Source organism: Lactuca virosa, chromosome 7, assembly GCF_052849685.1.
Source record: "Lactuca virosa cultivar CGN04683 chromosome 7, Lactuca_virosa_CGN04683_v6, whole genome shotgun sequence".
NCBI classification, from domain to species: Eukaryota; Viridiplantae; Streptophyta; class Magnoliopsida; order Asterales; family Asteraceae; genus Lactuca; species Lactuca virosa.
Window position 1 is genome coordinate 224,913,750 of NC_136432.1, and position 14,497 is coordinate 224,928,246.

Here is a 14,497-nt window from a genome sequence, read left to right on the forward strand (position 1 = left end):
CATAAATGGTGCAAGCACTTCTAGACAAGGATTTAATGATCAATGTCTAAAATCACAAGGTCAGAATTTTAATTCTGGAATTACTACTACTACTATTCTATATCATGTAACACTTATTCCTGAATCATTCTACGTTCAAGATGATGATCATGCATGGTGGATAGATTCGGGGGCGACGAGTCATATGTGTAAAGATCGTTATTGGTTCAAGGATTATGAAGTAGTTAATGATGTTTTGGTGCTGTACATGCACTACTACAAAAACACCCTTTTACGACGTGCAATGCGTGTCGTGAAACGCTCAGACGACACACAAATGCGTGTCAAGTAAGGCCCTGTCATAACGCAAGACGACACGCAAATGTGTGTCGTCTATTTACGACACGCATTTATCACACGCTCTTACGAAACGCAATGCGTGTCAAGGAAGGCCCTGTCATAAAGAAGACGACACGCATTTGTGTCGTAACCTTACAATGCACATTTATGACTCGCATTACGTATCATTAAAGCCCCTGTCATAAAGAAAACCGACACACATTTTTACGTGTCATAATTTTAAATGTTTTAAAAATTATATATTTTGATAGATTTAGTAATTTTCAAATTAAATAACACATTAGAAGTCTCATAATACAAAATAAAATACAATAAATAAGAAATATAATTCATTGCACTAATATGTCAAATGCAAATAATATTCCAATAGTAAGTAAATGTAATGCATTGCTAATATTGCATAATATTTGGTATACAAAAACAAAACATGTACAACTGGTTGGATCCCTTTAAATGTTTGATTTGTCATCAATTCCTCCTAATTATCCACCCCACTGCCCTTGCAGTTCAATCAAGACACCTAATCAATCAAAAACTTCAACAATTAATTTCTTTCCTTGTTAAAGTTAGTTCTTTTACAACTATATGTTTAGGGATACAAAGAAAAAATTTGTTAAAGGAGAATAAGGAAATATTGAATGGTAGAACCTCAGTTTCAAAATGATCCAAGTGGGTAACAATGTTAGCAAGGCCACCAGATCTACAAACATGTAAACAGACAAACGAGAACGTTAGCAAGAAGGTAATAACAACACATCCTAATAAACTGATAACCAAATAATATTTCAGAACAATTAACCAAAAATATAAATGCAAACAAAAAAGTACCCTTAATTCTAGAAAAAGCACATTCATACTGATTCTAGGCAATAAACAACAGCACCAAGGAGCAAGTAGCCATAAATTCCTTCTGCCTGCAATAAAATAAAACGATTTTTTTTTTATTTTCATGACAGCATTTAGGGAATGGTAAAATCCCTAAATTACAAACAAAAGATAGGGATTCTTGAAAATAAATGATTTTAATTGACCAAAAAATATAATATTTATAATATAATATATATTATAAATATAGCTGATCCACTTGTTTCAGTTTCATTTATTGGATGTCTTCGCTTCACTATATAGCTGATCAATGCAATCCTACAGATATAAAGAAAAAATTAAATTACAAAAATGGTCCTTGTGCTTTTTGTTTTTTTTAGCATAAATAGTACAAAGTTAAAACATTATTCAGTTTTGGTCCTTATTTTTAAGCTTCATAAAAATCAATGTCAAACCCTGAAATAAGTATCAAAACTAAAAGAAACATTTCAATTTGGACTAAACAAAGTAAAATTCAGAAACTACAGGGACCATTATTATAAATTAGAGGTAACTTATAATATTGTAGGAGCTGCTCTCTTTAGTTTAAACGTGGGGGTTATCAATTCCCTTTCAAAGTCAAACGGAATTGGCTCCAAATGAACCGCTTTCAGCATCTCAAAACTACGAAGCTATGTACCCAATTTATTTTATCACCAACCAAAATAATAAAACAACAAAATATAACAAATTTCATATTTAATTTAGAATTGAACTTACTCTATTTTTCTGAGCTTCAGAGTTAAGCTCATCAAGGACATATTTTCTAACATTCGAGTTGTTGCACAATGACACAAAATCCCCTGATTCGCCATTCTTTGATTCCACAAGTGAGATTGTCACATTGTCAACCCAATTGCCACCTGTCACAAGGTCTCCCTCACCTGGCACCAAACCATCAAGTTATAACTAATAAATATCTGCATGATCATGAAGATTAAACCTCTGGGAAACTTTATAAACTATATAGAGCTCTTATGCATTCTTTTACTGTAAGCAAATTTTTATTAATGTCAGCACCTTCCATTCTATATTACATATTGGAATCCAAACATTAAAATATAATAATATACATTGTTAAGTAACTAAAACTAAGCTAGTGTAAGGTATGATGGAATAAGGGAAGAAATGGAATGGAATGACTCATTCCATTCCATTCTATTCCATATTCCAACCTTTACCTTGTTTGCTTATCATTATCAGTTGTATATGCACCTCTTTCACTTCCTGCAAGATCTATAAATAAAAGTTTTCCAACAACTTTAGCAGGTTTCATTTCACTTCCATCAACAGAGTAGATAAGCAAACTACTTGTTCAATCATCCACTGGATTTTCTTTTTTATTAAGCCATTGAGATTGAGATTTGAGCCATTCAACCAAAAAAGGTAACAATGTTGGACTTTCAATATCTCATAGAACATACCCGATCAACATCCCAAAATTTTATCAAATTTTAAATAAGATGAAACGACCAAACAAAATTGACTTAATTTAAGAGTAAAGAAAAAGGAATGTGGGGCTACAGTCCATGATGACATGGACAGAAAAACTACACAACAAAGAGACTCAGGCTCTGGACTCACATGTAGTACAGAATTACCTTGTGCTTCAACATTGTCAGATGATTCTACCAACTCTAACTCTTCATCCTCATAACAAAGAGACTCAGGCTCTGGAATCACATCAGTCTTTTTGACCTAAAAAAAATATCAAAATTTTCTAAATGTTAATAAATTCAATCATAAAGAAGAATATGGTAATAGTTGTAGATCAAAAACAGGAAAACATACAAGGATTCCTTCAAGATCCTGAGCAAAGTATGCATTCACAAGCTTTCCTCTCTCCCTTCTCTTGTATCCGGTAATATATTGATATATATACCTATGTATTAATAATCTGGATATAATGAATAATTTAGAATTAAACTCGATTTTGAGCAAGAAAATGACCTTCCTTGGGGACGTGTAGCCTTGACAGTGTTTTCACTATTGTCCTTTGGTAAGTCTGTTTCTTCATCATCATCCTCTGAGATAAGAAAACAAGGATCATGAGTTAGCAAATACTAAAGCTTCATCATGATTACAAATCAGTTACTTTAGCATACCTTCATCTTTTGGATGTTGGATTGTGATAGAACATGTATTTGGGGAAAAACATCTTAAATAATTCAAATAGAATACCTGTTTTGAAAAACACCGAGAGACCAAAGTTAGTAGCTTTCAATGGCGAGTCTTCATCGGTACTCAATAACAAAATTTATCAGGTTTTAAGTCTCTATGGAACACTCCCATCGTACGACAATCATTCACCACCGTCACCATCTGCCGGCAGAGGCCAGCTGCCGCACGCTCTGAATAATGTCCCTTGGCTATAATCCGATCAAATAGCTCCCTGCCGGCGCACAACTCCATGTTGGAGAGAGTCTATTGAAATTTCCAAAATTATGTGAATCGGTGTACATAGGAAGTTGAATTACTGGATTGATGAGGAATTAAATGGTGACTATTAAATGGTGACTGGTGAGTGGTTGTAGATGGTGGTGGCAGAGATGCGATAAGGTTGTAAAGATGAGGCATCGAGATCGAAAATCGATTTGGGTTTCATTGAGGATGGGGTGAGAGAGCTGCAAACGGTGATGGTGGATGAAGTGTTGGTCGATAAGGCCGGTACATCATCGTTGTGCGAGGCCTTAAGAGTAGGTGTGGGTTGGAGGTAGTGGAGGTGGGTATCAGGCGGGGTTTTAGGGTTTCTTTTGATCGAAGAGAATTTTAGGAACTTCAAAAATATGAAATTATCAATCTTGTACACACCAAATACAAATTCGGAAAAATCGCATATCAGGAAGTCAAAAATATGAATTCGGGAACTTCACAACTAAAAATCGCATATCAAGAAGCCACACAATGCTTTTAGGGTTTCTTTTGATCGAAGAGGATTTTACAACATACGAAAGAAGAAAGAGGAGAGTATCAGGTGGGGTTTTTAATTTTTTGGGATTTCATTGCCCCCTTGGCAATTAAAAAATCGGAGAACACGCATTCATGAAAAAAATTATAAAACGACAGTTTTACACGACACACTTTTTATGATAGGTGCCCTCCATGTTTTTAATTTTTTTTGTTGGACACTAATTTTAGGGCATGCATAAATGTGTGGCCTCTATCCTTCAAATTTTGGAAAACTAAAATTAATTTTTAGGGCACGCACAAATGTATGTCCTCTATCAGTGTGTGTCATTGTTTGCGTGTCATTAAAGGGTTGTTTTCTAGTAGTGATGGGAGACCATAATAAAGCACCTGTTGTGGGTCGTGGTTGTGTTTCTCTATGTTTTAGTTCTGGAAAAAAATTTCTTCCTAAGAATGTCATTCATGTTCCTAAGATTAGAAAGAACTTAGGTTCTGGTGGTGTAATTAATAGATGTGGATATAAACAAGTCTATGAATCTGATAAGTATGTAATATGTAAGTGTGGTATATTCGTTGGGTTTAGATATTATTGTAAGAGTATGTTTAGGTTGAATGTAAATAACAATAAAGTTGCAGATTCTATACACATGGATTGTTCTAGTATTGATGATTCATCTTTATGGCATGCTCATTTAGGACATGTACATTATAAAAGAATGCTTGAAATGTCTAAAAATGGATTAATACCATCTTTTGATCTTAACATAGAAAAATGTAAAATTTGCATGTTAACTAAAATAACTAGACAACCTTTTCTTAATGTTAAAATGGATTCTGTTATGGTTAAATTAATTCATAGTGATCTATGTGATTTGCATTCAACTCCATCCTTAAGAAATAAGAAATACATAGTTACTTTTATAGATGATTATTCTCATTTCTGCTATGTATACTTGTTACATTCCAAGGATGAAGCCCTTGATAAATTCAAAATTTTTAAAAATGAAGTTGAATTGCAACAAAATGATTTAATCAAAAGACTTCGCACTAATCGTGGTGGAGAGTATTATGTTCCTAGTTATTTCCAGTATGTTGGTATTATACATGAAATAACTGCTCCATATACTCCTCAACAAAATGGGATTTCTGGAAGGAAAAATAGAGTTCTAAAGGAAATGGTGAACTCTGTGTTGTCTTACTTAGGTTTGAGTGATGATTTTTGGGGAGAAGCTATACTAAATGCTTGTTATCTTTTAAATAGAGTTCCATACAAAAGGAACAAGATAAATCCTTATGAACTTTGGTACAAAAAGAAACCAAACTTAGGAGATCTTAAAGTTTGGGGTTGTCAGGCTATTGTGAGGATGATTGAACCAAAAATGAAAACTTTGGGTGAAAGAGGTATTGATTGTATCTTTATTGGATATGCTGAGAATTCCAAGGCTTACAAGTTTTATGTTATAGAACATAATACTTCTGTTTCTGTTAATACTATAATAGAATCTAGAGATGCAATATTTGATGAAAAAACATTTTTCATCCATACCTAGACCAAAAGACTTGGTTTCTAGTTCCAGTGGGACTACCAAGGAAGTTGTACCTGATTCAAATGAATCTCCTGATCTTAGAAGAAGCAAGAGACAAAGGAAATCTAAATCGTTTGGTAATGATTTTCAGCTTTACCTAGTTGAGGGTTCTTGAGATAAAATTGCAAATCAATATTCATATTGTTTTAGTGATGAAGAGGACCCTAAAACATTTGATGAAGTAATGAAATCTCAAGATGTTGCTTTCTGGAAAGAAGCAATAAATGATGATATGGATTCCAACATGGGAAATAATATTTGGGTGTTGTCTGATCGTCCTCATGGATGCAAACCTTTGGGTTGCAAGTGGATATTCAAAAGGAAGATGAAATTTGATAGATCAATTGATAAATTTAAGGCTCGATTGGTAATTCAAGGTTTTAGACAAAAACCTCTATTTTGACACTTCTGCTACAGTTGCTCGTCTATCTACCATTAGACTACTAATTTCTTTAGCAGCGATTCATAATTTGGTGATTCACCAAATGAATGTTAACACATCATTCCTGAATGGTGATTTAGAGGAAGATGTGTATATGAAACAACCTGAGGGTTTATTATGCTTGGAAATGAGCATAAGGTGTGCAAATTGTTTAAATCATTGTATGGGCTGAAGCAAGCACCAAAACAGTGGCATCAGAAATTTGATGATGTTGTCTTGTCACATGGTTTCAAGTTGAATCAATCAGAAAAGTGTGTATACAACAAGTTTGATGAGTCTGCATAAGGAGTGATCATATGCTTATATGTATATGATATGTTAATCTTTGGTACTAATCAAGGGCAAGTTGACATGACCAAAGAATTTTTATCATCTCAGTTCTCCATGAAGGATATGGGGGAGGCATAAGTGATTCTTGGAATAAGAATCAAGCATGAGAAATCTCAATTTCATAGTCTCTTTATATTGAGAAAGTTCTTAAGATGTTTAATTGTTTTGATTGTTCTCCTGTAAGTACATCTTTGGATCCAAGTATGAAACTTATTCCTAATACTGGTGAAGCAGTTTCATAACTTAAAAATTCAAAGGTGATTGGGTGTTTGATGTATGCTATGACCAGCACAAGTCCTAATATTGTATTTGTTGTAGGGAAGCTAAGTAGGTTTACTAGCAATCATAGTACTCATCGCTGGCAAGCAGTAAGGAGGGTGCTGAAGTATCTTAAGAAAACCATGGGATTTGGTTTGACTTATGTAGGATTTTCTTCAGTTATTGAAGGATATTCAGATGCTAGTTGGATCACTAATTATGAGGACCACTCTTATACAAATGGTTGGGTGTTTCTTCTTGGTGGAGGTGTCATTTCATGGGCTTCTAAGAAACAGACATGCATCATAAATTCAACTATGGAATCTAAATTTATAGCCCTTGAAGTTGCTGGAAAGGAAGCAGAATGGTTAAGCAATTTGATATATGAAATTCCTTTGTGGTCAAATCCTATATCACCTATCTGTATACATTGTGATAATGCTGCCACCTTGTCAAAAGCATATAGTCAAGTGTATAATGGAAAGTCGCGACATTTGGGTGTTAGGCACAGTATGGTACATGAGATAATTACTCATGGTATCATTTCTGTTGAGTTTGTTCGATCTCAAAAAAACTTAGTTGATCACTTAACGACGGGTTTGGCTAGATACTTGGTAACAAAGTCGGTTATATGGATGGGTTAATGGCCCACTTGATATCTCTATGGGTGACATACCAATTCCCTTCTAATACAAGGTTAGAAGTTGAATTGGATGTGGAAAGCTTGCTTATGGAGATTAAAGGACATTTAGTTTACTACATCCCAAGGTATGTGCTTATAGCATGTATTGTTAAAGTAGGTTGATTAAGTTCTTAATAGTTCTTTAATTTGAAAAAGTGCATTAATATGTGCATGATATAGAAGGACTACCTATGTGAGTGTGAAGTGTTGCCACTTCAGAAAGCTTGGGCTAGGCTTTTATGCACTCATAAATGGATTGGACACATGGTTGTAATAGCATAAAGTATGAAACATTAGATATTATGTTTAACTTATGTGTATAGTATCTTCAGTTACTTAAATAAGTTGAAGGGTTCAATCCTTAGGATACCTGATTCTCGAGTATTTGAAATGTATATTATACTAATGAGAAAATTCAATCTTCAAGACATTTTCATTTATGCATAAGTTTGATTTTGTGTTTGCTTTTAGTTAATTAACAATTACACTAAAATGGGGGAGGAATGTTGGTGATTTTAGTGTTATCAACATATTTTGGTGTAATTATTATTAATAATGAGATAGGTTGAGCTCCATTTACTAACTGAGGTTGAAGGTGCAGGGTGCACACTTGGAATGATAAATGTGAACTCGAGAATACGGGGGTCCGGGGGCAGTGCCCCTGGGTGCAAGGTTCCAAGGGGTTGCAACCCCTTGGCGGGGTCTAGGGGCAGCGCCCCTTACATGGTCCAAGGGGAAGAGCCCCGAGCGATGATCCCTCGAAACCTAAACGGATTTTTACTTCGGGTATGACTCCAGCCATGCAATTTCCCGCCAAAAACCCTCTGATGACCTCATGATGATGTAGGTATCGGTTGTGTCCAATAACTACCATGTTTTGGCGTCAGTTTTGGTTTAACTGATTTTAACCATGTTTCCCTCAAGTATTAGAACTTTTCTCTAGTATCAGAAGAAGGGTTGAACATTCATATACACGAAATTATATCATAATTTCTCTATCTCTCAAGAACACATCAAAGCAAGGTATTATGTGTTTGCAATTCGAATTAGGCTTGTAATTCGAATTGGTTTATTCTTGGATTATCCCATTACTGAATTCGTGTACCCCAGGCAAAAGGGACGAATTACAAATTTCGAAAAGTGTTTGATAATCACGATCCTTGAATCTATCCAAGTCTAATTTAATTATTATTATGTCTCCTTATTTTTCTAATAGTTTTCTCGTTTCCTTGTTCATCAAGGGTTTCTCATGTATTTATATCGTTGGATGAATGAAAAGCATTATTATTGATCCATCAAAACTTTTAGAAATTTGCCTATCAACGCAGTTGAGAGACCCATACCCCATAGTCTTACTACAATGCACGTTCAATGTCTTCTTTAATTTATAAGGTTTAATCTTTGTTTAATTATGAATTTAGCTCCAATATTTGTACATTGTCTAATTGAAAATTCAATACCATGAGCAACTGTGTACGACTGTATGTGTTCGGCAAAAGATTTTAGGGAAAATGACTTGCGATGGTAATTATCATTTCGTCTTGTTCACGTTTAGGTAACTTCATTTTTTTTGTACATATTTGACAATTTAACTTGTTAAATGTGTTCACATATTACCATTGTCACCTACTATAACAGGTGACAATGGTAATATGTAAACACATTTAACAAGTTAAATGTTAAAATACTTTCGTTAAATACTAGTTTAAAACGTTGTATTAAAAAAATAAAAGTTTATAAACTTCTAATTAAAAAGTATTAAAAAGTTGGAATAATTTTAAAACATTTACATTATATAGATTTTTTTTTTGTTTTTTTATTTGCTAAGTAATATTTTCTTTTTATTTTTTTACAAGACTCTCCATATTTATTGTTACATATTTAATTTATTTAATTTTATTGTTAGATACTATTTACTTTAAAAATATTGTATATGCTTAAAAACAAAAGAAAAAAAAATTAATAAGAGGCTATATAAAATATTTCACAAAAGAAAAATATATTTATTAATTAAAAAGTAAAGTTTAAAATTGATCCATATTTAATTAATATTTAGAAAATTATGAATATTTTAAAAATAACGTTTGAAAAAAATAATACAAACAAATATGAAAAATAAAATCGTTATTAAAAAGTGAAGAAAATGACTTATCAGAGTGATTAACTTTTCGTTTTTTCACATTTAGACAACTTTCTTTTTTTTATACACATTTAACCATTTAACTTGTTAATTTTTTCACATATTATCATTGTCACTTGCTATAGCCGGTGACAATAACAATATGCAAACACATATAACAAATTAAATGGTCAAATGTGAAAAAAAAATTATTTAAATGTGAACAAAACAGCAAATATTACACTTTTAATTTTCCCAAGATTTTATTAGAAGATGTTTCTAATTGTGTTTCCCAATCCCATCTCTATATAAATTATTAAAAAAAATGAAATAGTAAATAGAACTCCTCCATGACTGTTATAAATACTGCAACAGCCTCAGCACCAATCCCATCTCTATATAAACAAGTACCAAGGAGTCACATCCCATACTCACATCCTAACCCCACAAATCACTCGACTTTCCTCCAAGTCTTGAGAGAACAAACCAAATGGCTTCTAGCAGGCTTCTCATCCTATGTTTCCTGGTTGCTCTTACTCTCTCCTACAGCATGGAAGCTACCATGGCCCGGCGCCTCTTGAACATCCCTGGGTTCCCCAACATGGGTAATACCTTCCCATTGCCTACACTACAATCTCCACCATTGCCCACATTCCCACCATATAGCGCAACCCCTTCAACCGGAACAGGACTTCCGTTCTTCCCTTTCCCTACCCCATCAACTCCATCGTTCCCCAGGATCTTTACTCCTCCAGCCACCGGAACCACCAACCCTTGAACGTTGACCACCATCAGACCACAATTTGCTATCTTCTTAATTCCCTTAGTTTTTTTTTACTGTGTTTTAGTGTGCTATCTAGAGTGACTAATCTCATTCCATGCTTGAGCATGGATGGATGTATGTTTTAGGTATATGAACGAGATCATATGTTAATGTTGGTTATTGTTTCCATTTCGGTGTAGGTTTCTTCGTCCAGTGTGAGTGTTTTGTAAACCTTATATTTGTTCCAAGTACTTTGTTATCGTTAATGACTAGCTATATATATTATGTTTTGTTGGCCTTTTTTATTTTGTATTGCACTTCCAGTACCTTTTGTTTTATCTTCTGATATTTTCATTATAACAAAAAAAACAAACTTAAAGTACCTAATTATGACACAAAAACAAAGTATGTGGTCTCATCGGGTCTATCTGGCAAACGAGAAGCTAGTAGCTGACAAGAAAATTATTAATTAAGCTACAGTATAAAGATATTTGACAATCTTGTTTACAACATCAGATCTTTGACAATCTTCTCTACAACATCAACTTTCTCATAAGTTCCTTTTCAGGGAAATAGATTTTGAAATTAGATATTTGAAAAGTTTAGAGACCTCGTCTTTCCTTCACGAAAAGAAAACCCTTCAAACATATCGGATATGAACGATACTTGTACATACGTGAATACAAAGAAAATAGGAAATTACCACTAATAGACATTTTTTTGGGGGGATTTCAAAAAATAGACAAAAAATCAAATTTCTAGGTATAGAAATGGATTCCGCAAGGTGAGCTCCAATGAATCGATGTGGCAAAAAAAAAAAAAAATCTGAAAATCCATTCCGCGGAGCTACCTCCGAGGAATGAACTCATTCTACGGAGGTAGCTCCGAAGAATTGATCATCAAATTTTTTTTTTCCACCTATGCAAAAATCTCCGATTAAATGACTAATTTTTTTTACACCTTACATTCATTCAAAACATTATCAAGAAAATTTCATACTATCATAATTTTTTCTTGAAAATAATTAGTTGGGGAATGAGTATAAGCCCGAATTGAAAAATCGATGTGAAAAAAAATCTGAAGATCTATTCCTCGGAGCTACCTCCGCGAAATGACTTCATTCGTTTGAGGTAGCTCCGCAGAATGGATCTTGAGAATTTTTTTTGCCACATCGATTCCTCGGAGATTAAGTTGATTTTGCGGAGCCCTCAGAACTCACCTCCGCGGAATCCATATCTATGCCTGAAAATTTGATTTTTTTTTTCTATAATAATAATAATAATAATAATAAGGTCTAACTAAATCACTCGTTATTTGAATCCCCAAATTCATTGTTTACAACTTCACATATATGAATAAAAGAATCCCCAAATTTAGTAGCTTGAAAAATCAATTGTAAAAAGCAAATGATACCAATTTTGTGAATATGGTACGTTCGTACTATGATCTTTAAATGAAGTAACAACTAACTTTGTAGATAGAAATTTATTGGTGTCATTTAATTTTTTGTTGTTGGGATTTATTAGTGTAGCGTTGTATCTCTAGCTCTTGTAAATAAAAAAGCATTATCTTGTATTATAACATTAAGGACAAAATACTAGATCAAGGGTCATTTGAAACAAATAGGGTTGACAAGAATAATGAAATCATTGATGTCAAAATACTAGATCAAGGGTCAATTGAAACAATCTGGAATATGACTGTTCCTAAAAAACCCACTAGTCCACTAGAGCAAATCTATAACGAGTTGTTGTGAATGTAAGATCCTCTATTTTCCCCTTGTACAACATTAAGCCTGAAAAAGAAGGCCGTCTTTTGATTTAGTGTTTATAGCGAAGGAGGTCCGGTCCATTCTCAAGAGTTGGTGGGCAGTGGGCTGACATCCCCTCTGCACCGGCCTGTTTAGTTGATGTTTCAAGTTGGTTCTTGTCAGAAAAATCAGATCAATTATTATGGTGGTCCTCATGGTGTTTGTGTGTGTAATATTTTGAATCAAAGAAATGCAAGTGTTCAACAACAAAGTGGAGAATAGTAAGGATTTCGCTGGCGAGATTAAATGTTAGCTTTTAACTACATAAAGATTAGAGGTAGAAATGGTGCACATTTTAATTGGTGGGATTGGAGTTATAATTTGATTAAAGAATGTGTCCATAATCTTAACTTCTCGGCTAGCTTTTCGTTTATAAATTTCATATTGTTCTAAAAAAAATTAATATAAATAAATTTGTACAATATTCGGGCCGTCAACCAGTATCCTACCATCTAAGGTATATAACCCACATGTCTCTCCCAAACCAGCGCCTTCGCCTTAAGTCTTTGGAAGGTCCGTTGAAGTCATACACATCTTCAACTTCTCATAAATCACTTCCTTCGTATACATGTCTTACCAATAAAATGACATTTAGTAGAAAAAAATATTGTTAAAATCGAAAAAGTGTCATTAAAACCTCATGGGCAATCAACGGCACAAAAAAATGTCATTAAAGACCTTTAGTGGTATTTTTTGGTTGTGTTGTTGGAACGATACTGGGTTTTAGTGGCAATCTTTTGTAATGTCACTATAGCATTTTTTGAGTTTTAGTAACACCTTTTCATGCCATTATTTTTGCTAAAATAAATATCATTTTCTTATTATTAGCGGCACCTTATGTCACAACACTTTTGAGTTTTAAGTTTTAGTAACACCTTTTTATGCCACTATATTTGCTAAAATAAATTTCAATTTCCTATTATTAGCGTCACATTTTTTTTACCATAAAATTTTATTAAAAAAATTAGATTTGACTTCTTTTTTTTATTTAAATGGAATATAAAATAACTAAAAGACGATTAATATAAAAGATAGGAAAACACAATATCATAACTTAATTAAAGCTTAACTTTTCCACAACAATATTCTTAGTATTTTGAACATAAATGCAATAAAAAATTAATAAGTCTAGATGTTCTCCTAGTAACATTCAAAATATAAAATTATCTAACTAAATACTTGGTGGAGAACAAACATGAAGTTTGATTGGAGATGAACTTTACATCTTGTTTATCTAACTTACAATAATTTTTTTTTTTGACATAAAAACATTCAATCAACTTCCTCCATACAGTTTACCCGATTTTGGAGTTCCTTTCTAGGTGATTCTTCTGAATGTGTTTACCTTCACAAACAAAGAAATAAACTTGATACAAGCTCGATAATTTAAACATAATGTCATAAGAGAATGTACATAAAACAAGGAAATCATGCAAGTTTTTTTAAATATGACATGTACATCTAGTGAGTCCAAGGACAATATGTGTTGTGCAGGTGGGCATGTCTCAAGGTTTACATTTGCACTCCAAATTAATTTTGTATTCATCAAGTGTCTATATTTATATGGTAGCATTAAGTTGGTCAGTTGTAACCATATGAAAATGTTTCACCCTTTGTAGTTGTAAGAAAGTTATATTTGCCAAGTCAACATGGCATGTAGAAAAATTACTTACAAGTAAAGTATATCATTTACCTTAGTCAAAGCAACATGTTTTAAAAATTGATTAATGATGGTTAAGTTTGCAACATGTTTTAAAATTTTATAAATTGGGTTGTTACAACTGAAATGTTAAACATTAGGCAGTTTACCTAATCGTGTAATAATATAGATGAGGTAAGACCACGTATATAGAACACAAGGGAAAGGGGTGTGATTAAACACCAGGCAGTTTACCTAATCGTGTAATAATATAGATGAGGTAAGACCACGTATATAGAACACAAGGGAAAGGGGTGTGATTTTGGTTCAGAAAATATAACTATAATACAACTATTAGATAGAAAAGTAAATAGGGGGGGGGGGGGAGGGGGTAATGTAAATTCTATTTGTAACACCCCAAACTTTTTTAAACTTTAAAATTCTATAGTTTTAGTAAAATCATTACGAGTATTAACCCACATTTAACAAAAACCGGTTCCACAAAAACATTTATGATTAAAACATCGGGTGTTACCATTAAGCAGCATACAAACCATAGCAAGCAAATAAGAATTACGTCAATATCATTTAAAAAGGAACATAACAAGTTCCACTCCATTCTCTATATCTTAACTTCTATCTTCTATCTATCATCTTTCTCCTTTAATACAACTTGGGGTACATGGCATAAAAAGAGATAAGTAAGACAAAAATATCTTGTGAGCTACTTGAGTTTTAGACCATAAAACATTTCAATC

General features: G+C 33.0%; 1 long non-coding RNA gene across 6 annotated transcripts; it reads right to left on the minus strand.

The window, feature by feature from the left end:
- Positions 1-631: 631 nt before the first annotated feature.
- LOC145123841 (uncharacterized) lies at positions 632-4,032 on the minus strand. 6 transcript variants are annotated; one of them, XR_013715357.1, is made up of 9 exons: positions 3,385-4,024; positions 3,154-3,229; positions 2,995-3,049; positions 2,805-2,901; positions 1,924-2,087; positions 1,371-1,482; positions 1,168-1,253; positions 988-1,039; positions 632-859 (listed from the first exon to the last, which is right to left on the minus strand). It is a non-coding gene; the product is annotated as an uncharacterized LOC145123841 (long non-coding RNA). The 6 variants fall into 6 exon arrangements; XR_013715358.1 differs by having other exon boundaries at positions 2,995-3,054; XR_013715355.1 differs by having other exon boundaries at positions 2,995-3,085.
- Between the last annotated feature and the right edge of the window lie 10,465 nt (positions 4,033-14,497).